This window comes from Zootoca vivipara, chromosome 12 (genome assembly GCF_963506605.1).
Source record: "Zootoca vivipara chromosome 12, rZooViv1.1, whole genome shotgun sequence".
Lineage (NCBI taxonomy): Eukaryota > Metazoa > Chordata > Lepidosauria > Squamata > Lacertidae > Zootoca > Zootoca vivipara.
Genome location: NC_083287.1, coordinates 53810880 through 53828697, shown reverse-complemented (window position 1 = coordinate 53828697; position 17818 = coordinate 53810880). Strand labels below are relative to the sequence as shown.

The 17818-nt window shown below is 45.4% G+C and overlaps 1 protein-coding gene and 1 pseudogene across 1 annotated transcript in view; both read left to right on the top strand.

Annotated features, from left to right (window-relative positions):
- WNT3A (Wnt family member 3A) overlaps positions 1 to 17818 on the top strand; it is a 112325-nt gene that overhangs the window by 21768 nt on the left and 72739 nt on the right. The window lies entirely within an intron of this gene.
- On the top strand, positions 15461 to 15569 carry LOC118092416 (U2 spliceosomal RNA; annotated as a pseudogene).

Here is a 17818-nt window from a genome sequence, read left to right as displayed (position 1 = left end):
CATCTGTCTTTGAAAACGGTATGGGGTCACTCGGGTAATCACATTTGACTTTGTGTCCAAATTTCAACGCTATCGGTCAAGCAGTTTTATTGAACATTGGAGACAAAGGAACATACCCAGTTTACATTTTTATATATAGATGAATAGGGAGGATTCCAGAGGAAACAGAAAAACAGGAGCACAAATTGCCAATGTTTGGCTATTGATCCCATGTCTGGAATGGAAATCAATCCGTTGTTGTTGCTTTCCACCCACAAGCAAGATGTAATTGATTACACCCTCTGCCCCATTTACATTGGGTTTCCCTTGCCTTGAAACTAATGGAGTGGAATAATGTAATGACAATGTTAAGCTACATGATTTTGCTGCAATGGACAGCACAATGAATTGACATAGGTTTTGTTTTTGTTTTTTTGATGAAAGGCGGATTGCAGGAGAACAGAAAATCCGGTGCATGGATGTAATGAATGCAGGGAGGAATGGAAAACGTTGCTTTCTTACATCTCCAGTCATCCATGTTTACTGCCATCATCAGTACCTCTTGTGAGGTTGAGCTCCCTAGTTTAATTATGCACTATGTAAATAGGTAAGAGACGTGGGTGGCACTGTGGGTTAAACCACTGAGCCTAGGGCTTGCCAATTAGAAGGTCGGCTGTTCGAATCCCCACGACAGGGTGAGCTCCCGTTGTTCAGTCCCAGCTTCTGCCAACCTAGCAGTTCGAAAACACCTCAAAGTGCAAGTAGATAAATAGGCACCGCTACAGTGGGAAGGTAAACGGCGTTTCCGTGTGCTGCTCTGGTTCGCCAGAAGCGGCTTAGTCATGCTGGCCACATGACCTGGAAGCTGTACGCCAGCTCCCTCGGCCAATAAAGCGAGATGAGCGCCACAACCCCAGAGTCGGTCATGACTGGACCTAATGGTCAGGGGTCCCTTTACCTTTACCTTTATGTAAATAGGTACTTTCCTTGATTGTTCCTTCCAACATTCAGTTTCACTGGGTGACCCCACTGGGTGCAAGTATAGTGGGAGAGGGAGGGGGGAAAAATAAATGGAGGTAAGAATCATGTTGTTGTTCTACTATTTATACAGCACCATCCGTGCTCATTGTACTTTATATATGACAGGTCCCTGCCGTGAGGACAAAAGGGTTGGTGGAAATATGCCTATGGGGCACAGGACTCGAATCATTTTATTTATTTATTTTTAAATTCATATCCTGCTTTTCTTTTCTTTTTATAATAATTTTTATTAGGATTTTTCAAAATACAAAGAAAAAGATACAAAAAGAAAACACTACAATAAGAACACAAAAATAAAAATAAACACACAAAAACAAAGTACTTATTCCTTTTTTCCTTTCACATTATACATGGGGACCCCCTTGGGTTCCCGTCCACTGTGGTTCTTTAGCATATATATATATATATATATATATATATATATATATATATATATATTCTATACCATTTTAATCACCTTGTGTACACTTATTTTACTCCTTACACTTAACATATTCATAAATTCCACAGTTTATTTTTAGCCTAATTCTGATCTTAATATGTAACTTTTACATATTTTTTTAAATATAACTTAAAGTCTTTCCATTCGTCTTCTGTCGCTTCTTCACCCCGGTTGCGGATTCTTCTGGTCATCTCAGCCAGTTCCATAAACTCCATCATCTTCATCTGCCCATATCCTGCTTTTCATCATGTACGCCTCAAAGCAGCTTTCAACAATAAAACACGCAACATATAAAATTTAAAACATAACTTTCAATATTTAAACCTCATTTTAAAAATAATAATATAATATAAACATCTTAGAAGCATACAGGGTACAAAGCCCTCCTGAAATAAAACAGTTTTGACCAGGCATCTGAAACTCAGTTGAGATAGTGTCTAACATGGGGCAGGGGGCAGTTCTGTAGAGCTGGGCCCCAACTCTGTTTCCGCGTGTGTAATGAATTTATGGGGAAATGAGTGGGGGATATTAATTTGGGAAATCAATTTAATTTCGGAAATGTTTCAGAGATGATTTGCGGGGTCTAGTGAAATGGGGTGAAACGAAGAGGAATTGAATTGAATTGAGGCAGAATCTGTTGGGAATTAATTGGGAGTAAATGAATGGAGGAAGAATTCTATCAGGGTGGGATGCAACTGAACTGAAGAATTTACCTGATTTGGAGAGGTAAATTACTTGGGTTGCTTCTGTAACTTTTGTATTATCAGTGTGTGTGTGTGTGTGTGTTTATAAGCATATGCAAGTTGTATGCACATTTGTATCTATCAGCCCATGCCCTGAATCTTTTAAGTAGTAATACTTAAAAGATGAGCTTGCAATCTAAAATACTGATGAGCTTACAATCTAAAATTAGAGACAGGGTTGTGGGTGTGCACCGAAATGGAGGGAGGGGAGGCAGGGGTAAACATCGGGGAGGCAATGCATGGTTGTATCAGTTGTACATGCTTTTAAAGAGTTCATCCAAACTTCCACTTTTGTTGTGCCTAGAAAGTATGGGTCCAAGCAATTTCTCCCTTGCTCTGCTCCTTTCCAAGGGAAAACCCACTCTTTAGCATTAGATCGGAACAAATGGCAATCTGGGGAAAACCCAGATTGCCATTTTCTCCGGTTGAGCGCTAAGGAGTTGTTTCCCCTGGGGAAAAGCAGCAGGACAAGTGGAGGTGTGGATAAGCCCAAAGTTTAGGAAATTTGCAGACGGTTGCAGAAATGTCATGGAATGAGAAACTGAGAGAAACAGAAATTGACAGATTTGTCCATCCCGATTCACAACCAGTGAATAGCTTCCTGTGTGGAATTCAGGGAAACGGTTTCCTTGGGAGAAAATCCAATTTCCAGGCAGATTTGAAACTCATGACTTTTAATTCCAAACAATAAAACCTGCAAGGTATCCATCATGGACATAGTTTGGGGAGCCGCTGGAGATGACCTGCAGGCAGAGTGTCAAGGCCACCGCAGAGAGGGAATTTCGCAAGAGGTTGCTCTTTGGAAATTTCCAATCCAAAGTTTAAAGCACCTGGGGACCTGGTCTCTCAGTGAAGCATCTGAATAATTTTGGGTGCTTATCTCAAAATGCCCCAAACTTCATTGACTTTCATCATTTGATCTTTGCAAAAGGACCCAAAGGGAGAAATAACTGCATTGACAGAAGACAGAAAACTCTCATGAATGGCAAGATTTTGCTACAGGCTGTTTCTATCCTTTTCAAAAATCCATATCGGCTAGATAACAATAAAGGACACATAGTTTAGCTCAGGTGATCAGTCTTACAGTTCTGGCTGTATTTCACATGTCTGTGGGCCCATCACACATGGAGTTGTGTGATTTGGCATCCACAGCTTTCCTGCTAAAAGCTGGTAACTTGGCTTCTAGCCCTCAGGGTGGTGGAGATAAGTCCAGTGTGTTTCTTGAGTTTGGGAAGAATTAAAACTTGGAATAATTGTTGTAAAAATCTCAGAAGAGCTTTTTCTGACTTGAGATCTTTAACTCTATTCCTGTTGGAGGATTGTCCCATATTCAGAAGGATGTGGCACAATGGCAGACTGAAGTTAAGGTGTTCTGCAGAGCCGGCCCTACGGCAAGGCTGGGTGGCGCAGGGCACCAGGGCGGCCAGACAGCCGCGCTGGGAAACGGGACGGGACGGGGGGATGCCGGAGGGATCTTCGCACCACGGCGCCAGGGCGCCAGATATGCTTAAGACGGCCCTGATGTTCTGGCTCACCATATGAAGTCCATGATCATCTCCACCTGGGTGTGACTGGCACCTTCATTGTATAGCTTTTGTCGTTTACGCTGAAGATGTGCCCCTTTACCCTGAATATCACATTTGCACCATACATTTAAATGATGTGGCTTCCCCAAAAGAAGCCTGCAAACTCTAGTTTACCCTTCACAGAGCTACAACTCCCAGCACCTTTAACAAATGACAGTTTCCAGGATTTTGTGGGGATGCAGTGCTTTAGACATGCTATGAATGTGTGTGTGTGTGTGTGTGTTTGTGTGTGTTTAGTGGTTTGTTTTTAGTGAACTCCAGAGTTTAACTATGCGCTGTGTGAATAGACGCTTTCTCTTGCTTCTCTTGAATCTTCCAGCATGCATGATTTTAAAAAGGTAAAGGACCCCTGACAGTTAAGTCCAGTCACGGACGAATCTGGGGTTGCGGTGCTTCCCTGGCAGAAGGAGCCGGTGTTTTTCCTCAGACAGTTTTTCCGGGTCATGTGGCCAGCATGACTAAGCCGCTTCTGGCAAACCAGAGCAGCGCACGGAAACACCGTTTACCTTCCCGCTTGGAGCGGTACCTATTTATCTACTTGCACTTTGACGTGCTTTCGAACTGCTAGGTTGGCAGGAGCTGGGACCGAGCAACGGGAGCTCACCCCATCGCGGGGATTTGAACCGCCGACCTTCCGATCGGCAAGCCCTGGGCTCAGTGGTTTAGACCACAGCGCTACCCGCGTCCCTCGTGTTATTTTAGTTAGCTGCAATACCAGTAGGGTGGCCATGTGTCCTTCATTAGAGGAGCAGTCCTCTACCTGCATTGAAAGGCTGGCAAGAGGACATTATAATGGTGGGATGGGATTGAGTTGTCTCACTCTTAACGCTGAGCCCTGACTATGGCCCTTTTATAAAAAGAAACAGTCTGGAAAGGGCTTATATGGCTGGAAGCTAGGGGGAGGCTTATCCAGTGCTCATCTGGGCAGCTATTTATGACAGGGCTGGATCATTCCTCTTATCTTAACGCTTTGTGTCCCCCCCCCCCAGGATGTTTTGCAAGGGTGAGGGGACAGTTGTTGATTGCATACATTGGGAGCTCAGTTCATGATGCTGTGTGGTGCTTGAGCATGGATTCTGGAGATTTGAGCCAGGAAGAGGAGAGAGGGAGACTGGGTCAGGATAAAGTAGTAAGGGTTTTGTTGAGGCCAGGAGTAATCTGCAACTGGGTAAGGAGAAATATGATTCAGTTTACGTTTCCGAGCACAATTCAAAGTGTTGGTGCTGACCTTTAAAGGCTTAAATGGCCTCGGTCCAGTATACCTGAAGGAGCATCTCCACCTCTATCCCTCTGCCCGGACACTGAGGTCCAGCGCGGAGGGCCTTTTGGCGGTTCCCTCGCTACGAGAAGCCAAGTTACAGGGAACCAGGCAGAGGGCCTTCTCGGTAGTGGCACCCACCCTGTGCAATGCCCCCCCCCCCACCAGAGGTCAAAGAGAACAACAATTACCAGACCTTTAGAAGGCATCTCAAGGCAGCCCTGTTTAGGGAAGCTTTTAATGTTTGATGGATTTCTGTGTTTTGGTATTTTGTTGGAAGTCACCCAGAGTGGCTGGGGGAACCTGGCCAGATGGGCGGGGTATAAATAATAATAAATTATTATTATTATTATTATTATTATTATTATTATTATTTAAATGTGAACCTGATTAATTCATACTTAATTCATAGGCTTGACAGGCATATGTCAAGAATGCTTTGATGGTGTTTCCTGCTTGGCAGGGGGTTGGACTGGATGGCCCTTGTGGTCTCTTCCAACTCTATGATTCTATGATTCTACTTTCCAAAGCAGCCATCCTTCAAATTCCACACTTTGCTGAATTTTGCAATGCAGTTCTCCAGGCAAGTAATGTGTAAAAAAAATGCATACAGAAGTGTCCATTAAAATGAGTAACTGAAAGGAAACATTATTTTAGGGAAGTTGCTTTGCATAAATGTGAATATTAGGCAGAACTGCTTCCAAAATTGTACATATGAGGAGAAATCCACACTAAAATACTGATGGATTTTCATGAGGACATTTTAAAAATGCAAGCTGATGAAGAAATATGAAGAACTGAAGTTTAGAAACTGAAAACCTAGATCTGCCCATCTGCAATAAAGCAGTCCAACGGATGATGCAGGGAATCCTCGAAAATCCGTGTCGCTGGGGCTCCAGCAATGTAAGCAAATGTGTTATTTGCACAAGTTGCTTAAAAATTTCAATCGACATCTGGGCTGAATGGTTGATTAATATGCCCATTAGCAGAATAATCAGTTGTTCAGTTGATTACATCGAAATATATCTGCCAGCACTTCAATTAACATGTCTTTTAAGCACAACTAAAGAAGAATAGGAACTTTCCCTTGATTACCAAACTTCAGACTGTAAGTGCCAATAATTATGGAGCCAAAACAGCAGCATCCCAAGCACAAGGGAAAGGAATCGGCAGACTCAGGAGAACAGAAGTAAAAAAACTGAAAAGAATTAAAAAACAAAACATTAAAATCCTAAGTGGGTGGGGGATTGTCAAGACAGAGCAGTGAAGAGTGAAAGGGCTGAGTGGCCATAGGACACTGTCCCACCTATAACTTACAATTTACTAAGTAAATCCTACTGCTCAGCAGTCAGATGCACACCATATATTTAAGGCACATTTGAAACACATCCCTTCCCCAAGAATCCTGTGCACTGTAGTTTATCCTTCGCAGACCTACAATCCCCAGCACACTTAACAAACTACAGTTCCCAGTAATCTTGGTGTAGATGTGACCAGTGTTAGGTTAGATAAAGGATGTGGGTGACGCTGTGGTCTAAACCACTGAGCCTCTTGGGCTTGCTGATCAGAAGGTTGGCGGTTCGAATCTGCACAATGGGGTGAGCTCCCATTGCTCTGTCCCAGCTCCTGCCAACCTAGCAGTTCAAAAGCACAAGAATGCAAGTAGATAAATAGGTACCGCTGTGGCGGGAAGGTAAACGGCATTTCCGTGCGCTCTGGTTTCTATCACAGTGTTCCGTTGTGCCAGAAGCGGTTTAGTCATGCTGGCCACATGACCTGGAAAGCTGTCTGTGGACAAACGCAGGCTCCCTAGGCCTCAAAGGGACAAAGCGAGATGAGCTCCAAAGCCCATAGTCGGCTTTGACTGGACTTAACCATCCAGGAGTCCTTTACCTTTACCTTTTACCTTTAGGTTAGAATCCATCTCACTGATGGGGTAGATCTCTCTCTTGGAATCATAGAAGTGTACAGTTGGAAGAGACCCTGAGGATCATCTAGTCAAACCCCCTGCAATGCAGGAATCTCAACTAAAGCTTCCATGACAGATGGCCATCCAACCTCTGCTTAAAAACCTCCAAGGAAGGAGCGCCCATCACCTTCCAAGGGAGTCCATTCCACTGTCAAACAGCTCAGAAAGTTCTTTGTGATGTTTAGTTGACATCTCCATTCTTGTAACTTGAAGCCATTGGTTCACATTCTACCCTCTGGAGCAGGAGAAAACAAGTTTGGTCCATGTTCCATGTGACAGTCCTTTAGATATCTGAAGTTGTTAGTTTGGGCTCAGTTCTCCAATCTGTTAAGGTCATTTTGAATCCTGATTCAGTTTTCTCCAGCATTGGCTTACTCTTCCTAGTTTGGTGTCAACTGCAAATTTGATGAGCATTCTCTGAATTCCTTTGTCACATTTAGAAAGGTATTGAACAGCAATAGGCCCAGGACAGAACCCTGTAGCACCGCACTTATCCGGTTTTTCCAGGATGATGAGGAACTATTTAGGTTTGGTCAGTCAACCAGCTAACAGTTATCTCATCCAGCCAACATTTGTCCATTCTATGCAAAAAAATACATTTGGGTACTTCATCAAAAGCCTTCCTGAAATCAAGATATACTATATCCACAGCATTCCCTTGATCCACCAAATAAATAAAAAAGAAATGACTTATTTTTGACCCATGCTGGATCTTACTAATCTCAGCATCCTTTTCTAAGTGCTCACAGACTGACAGTTTAATTATCTGTTCTACAACCTTTCCTCGTATTAATGTCAAGCTATCTGGTCAGTGGTTATCTGAGTCTTCTTTTTCTCCTTTCTGAAGCCAGGGTCCACATTTGCCCAGTCTACAAGGATGTCACCTGTTCTCCAAGAAATCTCAAATATTATAGACACAGGACCTGCAAGCTCCTTTAGTACCTTTGGGTGCAACTCATCAGCCCCTGGACATCTGAGTTCATTTAAAGTAGTGACAGTTGTTGTTCCCTTACCATCTCTTTTTCTATCTTGGGCTGAAGCCCCATCCTTGCTTAGTTTGTTTTGTTATCACCAGGTTGGGCACTGCTTTCTCTCTCAAATTTTATTTTACATAGAGTCTGTCCGTCCCGTCTCCTGGCCGTCTAAAATGATGTACTCGACCCTCAGCTGTTGTTCTCCTCCATGAGAACTAGCAGGGCCATCCAAACCCCTGATCCTCCTTACTGGGGTTGGAAGCACTCATCCAGCTTTCATAGAATCATAGCCAGAAGATCAATGTTGTTATTGTTTAGTTGTTTAGTCGTGTCCGACTCTTCGTGACCCCATGGACCAGAGCACGCCAGGCACTCCTGTCTTGCACTGCCTCCCGCAGTTTGGTCAAACTCATGTTCATAGCTTCGAGAACACTGTCCAACCATCTCGTCCTCTGTCGTCCCCTTCTCCTAGTGCCCTCAATCTTTCCCAACATCAGGGTCTTTTCCAAGGATTCTTCTCTTCTCATGAGGTGGCCAAAGTATTGGAGCCTCAGCTTCAGGATCTGTCCTTCCAGTGAGCACTCAGGGCTGATTTCCTTCAGAATGGATAGGTTTGATCTTCTTGCAGTCCATGGGACTCTCAAGAGTCTCCTCCAGCACCATAATTCAAAAGCATCCATTCTTCGGCGATCAGCCTTCTTTATGGTTGATCGCCATATTGATCTACTATTGAAGATCAATAGTAGTGAGCAAACGTTACTGAGAAACAGCTTGCCCACAGCTCCCCTTTTTCCTGCAGATCTGTCACTTTCACTCAGCTCCTCCTTTTTCCACTCTTAAGTTCAGTTCCCCACATTTCCACATCAGTTTTGTTTTGTTTTCAAGATGGTCAAGTCCTCATATTATGGGAAACAGGTACAGGGCTCAAGCTACTTCTTCTGTTGTGGTTTACAATGAATATCCTAAGGGACAAACATGCACATGCTAAATGGGGAAGTGTGGTTGACCTGTCAAGGGTCAGGAATCTGTAGCCCTCCATATGTTACTGCACTACAACTTCCATCATCCCTGACCATTGACTATGATGGCTGCTGGTGGCTGCTGGGATATGTAGTCTGAGACACCATCTGGATTGCCACAGTTTATTTTTATTTTTTATAAAAATAAAAAAAATCCTTCCAGTAGCACCTTAGAGACCAACTAAGTTTGTCATAGGTATGAGTTGGTCTCTAAGGTGCTACTGGAAGGATTTTATTTTTTTGACTGCGTGAGACCAACACGGCTACCTACCTGTAACTCATTCTGAAGGAAATCAGCCCTGAGTGCTCACTGGAAGGACAGATCCTGAAGCTGAGGCTCTAATACTTTGGCCACCTCATGAGAAGAGAAGACTCCCTGGAAAAGACCCTGATGTTGGGAAAGATTGAGGGCACAAGGAGAAGGGGACGACAGAGGATGAGATGGTTGGACAGTGTTCTTGAAGCTACCAAATTGAGTCTGACCAAACTGCGGGAAGCAGTGGAAGACAGGAGTGCCTGGCATGCTCAGGTCCATGGGGTCACGAAGAGTCGGACACGACTAAACGACTAAACAAAAACAACAGAGACATGAATGGTGGAGGAAAGGTCAACTATCAGCTATTAGCTGTGAAATAGAACATCCATGTTTGGGGGCATGATGTTAGGGACAAAACAACAGAATACATCTATTCCTTTATGCCCTGCTTTGAGAGCAACCTAGAGGCATATGACCATAGCTGCTATAGGGAGCAGGATACTGGGCTTGATCTCATTCTGGCTTTGCTCAGTCAATGATGCTGAGGTTCTCCCAGCCCCTGGAACCACCACTTTCCAAGCACAGGACACCAAAGGGCTTCCTTCACAGGCCCATTGTGCAAGGATGTTACAACCTCTGCACAGCCGCCGCTCACCTGGATGTCTCTCCCTTTTTTTTTTTTTTGCTCGCTGTGGCTTTTTCCTGTGTGCTCCAGATAAATAGCTTGGGGTGAAGGCCTGCTGCTGTACATTCTTTATTAAGCAAAAAAAGAAAAAAATGCTGTCAAAGTAAGGAGGCAAAATCTGTGGCCCGGGGCACCATGTGCAAAGGAAAGCGTCTCCGATCCTTTGCACGGACTTGTTTGAAATATGCAGCAACAGCAGCCGAAGTAGCTGTCTTCTGCTTGGAAGGAAAGCGGGGGAGGTGGGGAGAATCAGCCAGTTTGGTCAAGCAAGCAGATCAGCATGGAGGTGAATGGGGGTGCCGTGCCTGGCATTTAGCAGAACAGTCTTAAACACACCTAAGTACGTATCTATCCAAGTGTGTGTGTGTGATATGTATATATTATATCTTATATATATTTATATGCACACACAAGCACACATATGCTCTGTGTGTATGTATATGCGTGTGTATAATACATGGGGCTGTGCCTCTGCTCACCAACCCCGCCCCCCCCCATTCCTCCCATATTAACTCCCTAGAGATTCTCTCCTCCCACTCTTAAGCAACTATAAAGTTCACTTTTTACCTTCCCAGCTCCATTTCTTCATGCAAATCCAGGATTGATGCAGCAAGTAGAAATCCTCCAATGGGAGCTGTGCAATGACAGCCTAACGTTTTAATGTACTGTTTATGTACATTTTTATGTACCGTACTGTTAAACAGATGATAACAGTTCTAGAAAGGCAGAAGGACCTGAGTAAAGTACCTCACCTTCTTATTCAGGAGGAAAGAAGATACTTATCTCGCCCAGCTATGTACCTATCCCATCTGGAAATACCCTCTCATCGAAAAGCTTTCGCTTTAGCCCGAAATCGCATAATGCCCTCAGCAGTTATTCAAGGGAAGTACAAACGGATCCCAATGTGCAAGAGATGCTGCCCGTGTGGATCTGGGGAAGTGGAAACTATTGGCCACATACTCCTGCGATGCAGCTACTACGAGGAGGTGCGAGGCGAACTTATCCACACGGCGTTGTCTGAGCTTCCTGGACGCTCGGACAATTTCTATATAGAGTGGCTTCTTTCAGATGCTAACTCTAATGTGAGAGCAAAGATAGCCAAGTTCTGTGCTAGAGCCATAAAAATCCGAGCCGACCTACTTAGTATTGCCCAAAAATTTCAGGACAGAGCCAAAGATGATCCATTGCTACCATTTGCTGTACCCTCCCAAGTAGTGATACCTTCTTTTATCTAATCATTTTTATAATGGTTAAAGTGGTTTATATTTATTGCTTATATTTTAGATTGTATTTTGGATTGTTTTATGTATATATGTGTATGCTGGTCGAGAACCGTAACAATAAACTAAACTAAACTTGTTGTTTAGTCGTTTAGTTGTGTCCGACTCTTCGTGACCCCATGGACCATAGCACGCCAGGCACTCCTGTTTGCACTGCCTCCCGCAGTTTGGTCAAACTCATGTTCGTCGCTTCAAGAACACTGTCCAGCCATCTCGTCCTCTGTCGTCCCCTTCTCCTTGTGCCCTCCATCTTTCCCAACATCAGGGTCTTTTCCAGGGAGTCTTCTCTTCTCATGAGGTGGCCAAAGTACTGGAGCCTCAGCTTCAGGATCTGTCCTTCCAGGGAGCACTCAGGGCTGATTTCCTTCAGAATGGATAGGTTTGCTCTTCTTGCAGTCCATGGGACTCTCAAGAGTCTCCTCCAGCACCATAATTTAAAAGCATCCATTCTTCGGCGACTGTATATTGAAAGAGATATGCATATGACTTAGGTCTCCTTCACACATCACCATAGCAGAGCTGCTTCTGACTTCCCCGTGACATTGTCTCAAGTCACCCCACAGATGTTTAAAATTCCAGAACCACATAGGATGAAAGGAGCCAGTTGTGTGGGTCCTTCCCACATGAAGGCCGCACAGCTGAAAGAGCGGGTGATGATTGGTAGGAAGAGCCCAACTGATCAGCTTCTGTGGTGGCGGCAGCATGGGAAAAGACTATGGGGAAGGGGGGAAGCCTAGAAAAGAGAGGGAGCACTTATTCCGTTGTAGTTTTCAGGATCAACTGAGCACACCTCTTGACTATCTTCATCAATGGCGGGGATGCTGAAGAGGGGACTAGTCATAGCTCAGTGGGTGGAGCACATGCCTTGCATGTCTCCCAACTTTAATCCCTGGCATTAACCATAACTACATTCGACCCAGGTGGTGCTGTGGGTTAAACCACAGAGTCTAGGGCTTGCTGATCAGAAGGTCGGCGGTTTGGATCCCTGCAACGGGGTGAGCTCCCGTTGCTCGGTCCCAGCTCCTGCCCACCTAGCAGTTCGAAAGCACATCAAAGTGCAAGTAGATAAATGGGGACCGCTCCGGCGGGAAGGTAAACGGTGTTTCCGTGCGCTGCTCTGGTTCGCCAGAAGCAGCTTTGTCATGCTGGCCACATGACCCGGAGGCTGTCTGCGGACAAACGCCGGCTCCCTCGGCCTATAGAGCGAGATGAGCGTTGCAACCCCAGAGTCGGACATGACTGGACCTGATGGTCAGGGGCCCCTTTACCTTTACCTTACATTCAGAGTAGAAAATGCTGGGCTACCGGTAGATCGGGGCTGGGGAACTTCAAATGCGACCCTGCAAACCTGCCTGCCTGAATCTTGGGACTGTCTCCCCAGGCCATACACCCTCCCCCTTAAGACCATCCTTGAGCAATTTTGCCAAAGTAAAATGTGTCCCTCAACTCTCTGATACTGTCTTCCATTGCTCCCTGTGTTGAAGTTGAGAGTCATGGGCATGTCTAACTGGATTTTGTTGTGCTGTTTTGGTTATGCTCAGAAAATGACATATGGCAGGCACCCCCAAACTTTGGCCCTCCAGATGTTTTGGACTACAATTCCCATCTTCCCCGACCACTGGTCCTGTTAGCTAGGGATCATGGGAGTTGTAGGCCAAAACATCTGGAGGGCCGCAGTTTGGGGATGCCCGACATATCAAGATTTAGCCTAGCAGAGGCCCTTGGCTCCTAAATTCCAGCCCCAACTTTACCTCTGAGTATAGAACCTCAGGCCAGGGGGGAATGAATGTACTGCCCTAGACATCTGAACTGGGCCCAGATCCCCTCACTGACCCTGCTTCACACACCCTGAGTGTTTTTGTCTTGCTGGAATGTGTTGTTGAACTCTGATAATGTCTCTTGTTCACCTGGGTGGGGGACGGAGAAGGGTGTGTGAGTTAGAAACTAGCCTAGCGTACAAAGGGGAAAAAATTGCGTCAATTACTCTACCCACTTTTGCCTCTGGCCCTGCTTACCATTGACCTGTGGCCCTCAGAAGATTGCCCAGAAAGAAATGTGGTCCTCAGGGTGAAAAAGCCCGTCTGCTCTGGCTCTAATGGCTGCCTACAGCTTAGTCCTTATTGGCATTAGGCATGGCCAATCCAGAGCCTTCATCTTGCCAACCAATCATAGAAGCCGAATGTTGCACACCTGTTCCTTTCTGTGCTTTGAACCCCGACTGTCCAAAGTAGCTCATTAGGCCACCTTCAGTTCACAAAGTTCCTTCACCAGAGTTCTGCAGGTTTCTTTTGGTTCCAACCCTCTCTGCACATCCTACCAAGGTGGGCTTCCATGCCCTTAGGTCTTCACAAGCGCCTTTAGTTCTGCACCTGACTTTTTTATGTCCCCACCCTGCCAGATCTTCCCCTGACAACATTCTTCACCCCATCCCTAATCCTCCGGTGCTTTGGAGCTGTGAAAGGAGTGTTTGTTGTTCTCCTTCTGGATTCCAAAGCTCTGTTCCGCAATCCTGGAAGTCTTACGGCATCCTCTCAAGAGTCTTAATTCCTCCTCCTATGGTACAAATGTTAGTTTAGCAGCTGTCAGGCTGGCACAGGTTCAAGTATCTCAAGGAACGGAACAAGCACGGGTCTCCTCAATTTGTTTTTGAGAATCAATATTTGCATTAGCTTTGGCCTCCTGGAGAATTGCCTCCGAGTACAGTACTCATTTGTGACCCAGGTCAAGAGAATGGCTTCTTTGCAGGTTGAGATTCCTCAAGGGTAGATTCCTTGCCTAACGGAGATCTCCCACCACTCAACGAAACCATGTGGGAGATGATACTTCCTTAGTTGGGCCAAAGTTGAACAAGCTCTTAATTTGTGTGCCTCTGTCGATTAGTAACTAGGGTCAGGAGCAGAATTTTAAGGAGGAAGATGCAAAAATAATTGCATTTCCATTTATTTATGGTTAAAAGAGGGGTTTTGGCCAAAGTAACCCCAAAGCATTATGTGATATACAATGCAAACCTTACCACAAAATAGAACACTCAACATGTGCAAAATTCATCTCTATTTCCCCCCTCTCTCTCCAAGGCTGTGTACATACCAACCCATTATAGCACAAAATATATACTTTTTCTAAAGCAGGAATTGTTCGTGCTCATCCTCAGCATGCTTTCAATCTAGATTGATTCTAGCTGCTGCTTCCTACAAGGGTGGGTGTGGAGCTTGATACATGTTCGAAAACCCTCCTCTTGATTAGGCTATCCACACTTCTTCTGCACATGCCCCAGGTGAATGAAGAAGGAAGTGGAGATTGTGATCAAAGTCACTGGGCAGGGACTAGGACCACCTGCATTGCTAGGACCCTCCATTGCTAGGACCACCTATATCTGTTTCCACCTCTTTTGAAATGGATGCACTGCAAGGTAATGAAACAATCTGCAATGAGCTTTTATTTTCAAAGGGAAACCAGGTTTTCAAGAAGCGTTTTTCAAGAGCAAAAAAGGGGCAATGGATCTAGATTGTGTGTGGACTATGTGTGTGTGTGGGGGGGTGAAACCCCAAGTTGTTGTTGTTTAGTCGTGTCCGACTCTTCGTGACCCCATGGACCATAGCATGCCAGGCACTCCTGTCTTGCACTGCCTCCCGCAGTTTGGTCAAACTCATGTTCGTAGCTTCGAGAACACTGTCCAACCATCTTGTCCTCTGTCGTCCCCTTCTCCTAGTGCCCTCCATCTTTCCCAACATCAGGGTCTTTTCCAAGGATTCTTCTCTTCTCATGAGGTGGCCAAAGTATTGGAGCCTCAGCTTCAGGATCTGTCCTTCCAGTGAGCACTCAGGGCTGATTTCCTTCAGAATGGATAGGTTTGATCTTCTTGCAGTCCATGGGACTCTCAAGAGTCTCCTCCAGTACCATAATTCAAAAGCATCAATTCTTCGGCGATCAGCCTTCTTTATGGTCCAGCTCTCACTTCCATACATCACTACTGGGAAAACCATAGCTTTAACTATATGGACCTTTGTAGGCAAGGTCCGTATAGTACCCCAAGTACTCAGTCTCCATTGATTCTTGTTGTTTAGTCATTTAGTTGTGTCCAACTCTTTGTGACCCCGTGGACCAGAGCACGCCAGGCACTCCTGTCTTCCACTGCCTCCCGCAGTTTCGTCAGACCATTGATTCTAGAATAATATATTATGCACCCCAAGTTAGCAGCAGCAAAACAGCATCAGAGTTGCTTACTTGCATCGCTTCTTAGCCGTTTGGCTAAGATCAAGTGTAGTATCTGTTCTTATCAGAGTTGCTTACTTGGAACATTTTTTGGGGGAAATTAACAACATGACCACAGAGCTGCTCTAAGCAGCTGTAAAACATTGAAGGTAGAAATAGCCAGTCCACATGCCACCTCTGAAGTACTTTTCTATCTTTCTTTAAAAGGGCAGATTTTAAAATGATTTACGGTAGTCCCTTTAAAAATTCTGCCCACAAATGGGATGAAATGGAGCCAGTTTTGCAACAAACGCAACCAGCAGGGGATGGAAATACACTGGTCTCCAAAGGAACCTCTACCACTTAAGGTCGCTTTCTAAACAACCTCCATTGCAGTCTTGGCCAACTTGGGGTTGATGGGAGTTGTATGGCCTCAGGTTGGCCAAGGCTGTTCCACTCAATCTCCAGATGAAAGCAGGCCATTGACACCCTAAGCCAGGCATAGACAACCATGGCTCTCCAGATGTTTTGGAACTAGAACTCCCATGATCCCTGACCACTGGCCCTGTTAGCTAGGGATCATGGGAGTTGTAGTTCCAAAACATCTGGAGAGCCAAGGTTGCCTATGCCTGCCCTAAGCCCTAGAAGCTGCTCCTTTTCTGTCCATTCTTCTCACTCAAGTAGTCTAATCATGGCCCTTATTGCATAATCCTCCAAGGCAATTGTACCATTAGACTGACAGGTAGCACACGAGGAGCCATCTGTCAAACCCAATAACCCTGCCACTTTTATCACAAGAAGGAGGAGGAGGAGAGAGTTTGTCTCCGGTTTCTAAAGCAAACACACATGGGATCTTGGCACAGGCCTTTGCGGATTCGCTCAGTGCTGGCTCGCTGCTTCTTCCCCTCCTTTGGCAAGTCAAAGCTGGTATCTCTAGCTAACCGTGAGCAAGTGGCTGTGTGTGCTAGCAGATCACTAGCTGGAGGCCAGCCAGAGCTTCTGCAGTGCTCTGTGAAAGAAATCATTAATGAGAGTTGCACTCCTGAAATACAGTTGGATACTGCATGAAGCTGAGTGTTGCAGGATTCAGGACAGAAGACGGAAAGTACTTCTTTTTGCAGCACATACTTAGAAATATGGACTTTGCAGCCCCAAATGGTAGTGGTGGCCACCAAGTTCATAGAATCATAGAGTTGGAAGAGACCACAAGGGCCATCCAGTCCAACCCCCTGCCATGCAGGAAACACCATCAAAGCATTCTTGATATATGCCTGTCAAGCCTCTGCTTAAAGACCTCCAAAGAAGGAGACTCCACCACACTCCTTGGCAGCAAATTCCACTGCCGAACAGCTCTTACTGTTCTTCCTAATGTTTAGGTGGAATCTTCTTTCTTGTAGTTTGAATCCATTGCTCCATGTCCGCTTCTCTGGATCAGCAGAAAACAACCTTTCTCCCTCCTCTATTATAACATCCTTTAATATTTTTGAGCATGGCTATCATATCACCCCTTAACCTTCTCTTCTCCAGGCTAAACATGCCCACCTCCCTAAGCCGTTCTTCATAAGGCATCGTTTCCAGGCCTTTGACCATTTTGGTTGCCCTCCTCTGGACACGTTCCAGCTTGTCAGTATCCTTCTTGAACTGTGGTGCCCAGAACTGGACACAGCATTCCAGGTGAGGTCTGACTAGAGCAGAATACAGTGGTACTATTACTTCCCTTGATCTAGATGCTATACTCCTATTGATGCAGCCCAGAATTGCATTGGCTTTTTTAGCTGCTGCATCACACTGTTGACTCATGTCAAATTTGTGGTCTACCAAGACTTCTAGATCCTTTTCACATGTACTGCTCTCAAGCCAGGTGTCACCCATTGGGTGCCCTTGAAAGAGAAAACCATGGAGAAGGCTATCAATGGCTAATAGCCATAATAGCTATGTTTTACCTTCTCTGCTGGTTGCAGTATGATATTGAATACCAGCTGCTGGGAAACGCAGGTGGGCAGAGTGCTGTCGGAGTCATGTCTTGCTTGCAGGCTTCCCACAGCCATATGGTTGGCAACTTTGAGAACAGGATGGTGGACTAGATGGGCCACTGGCCTGATCCAGCAGGCTCTTCTTGTGTTCTTACATTCTTATACCTCTTCTTCCCAGGCTGCACCCATTACTGGTCTGGCTTTGCACACTCCTCAAATGCTTTTTGTCTGGCTGGAACGTATTCCTGGACTCCAATGATGCTTCTTGCTTGCTTGTCGGATTCTGCTTTCAAACTTCCTAGGCATCTGGTAGTGCACAGTGAGAAAGTCTCTCCTCTTTACAGAGGTTGTGAGTGGAAGCCGCTCCCGCGTAGGCAAGGCGGCGTTTCTGCCCCTTGCCTTACCTGCCCTTGCTGCCGCGC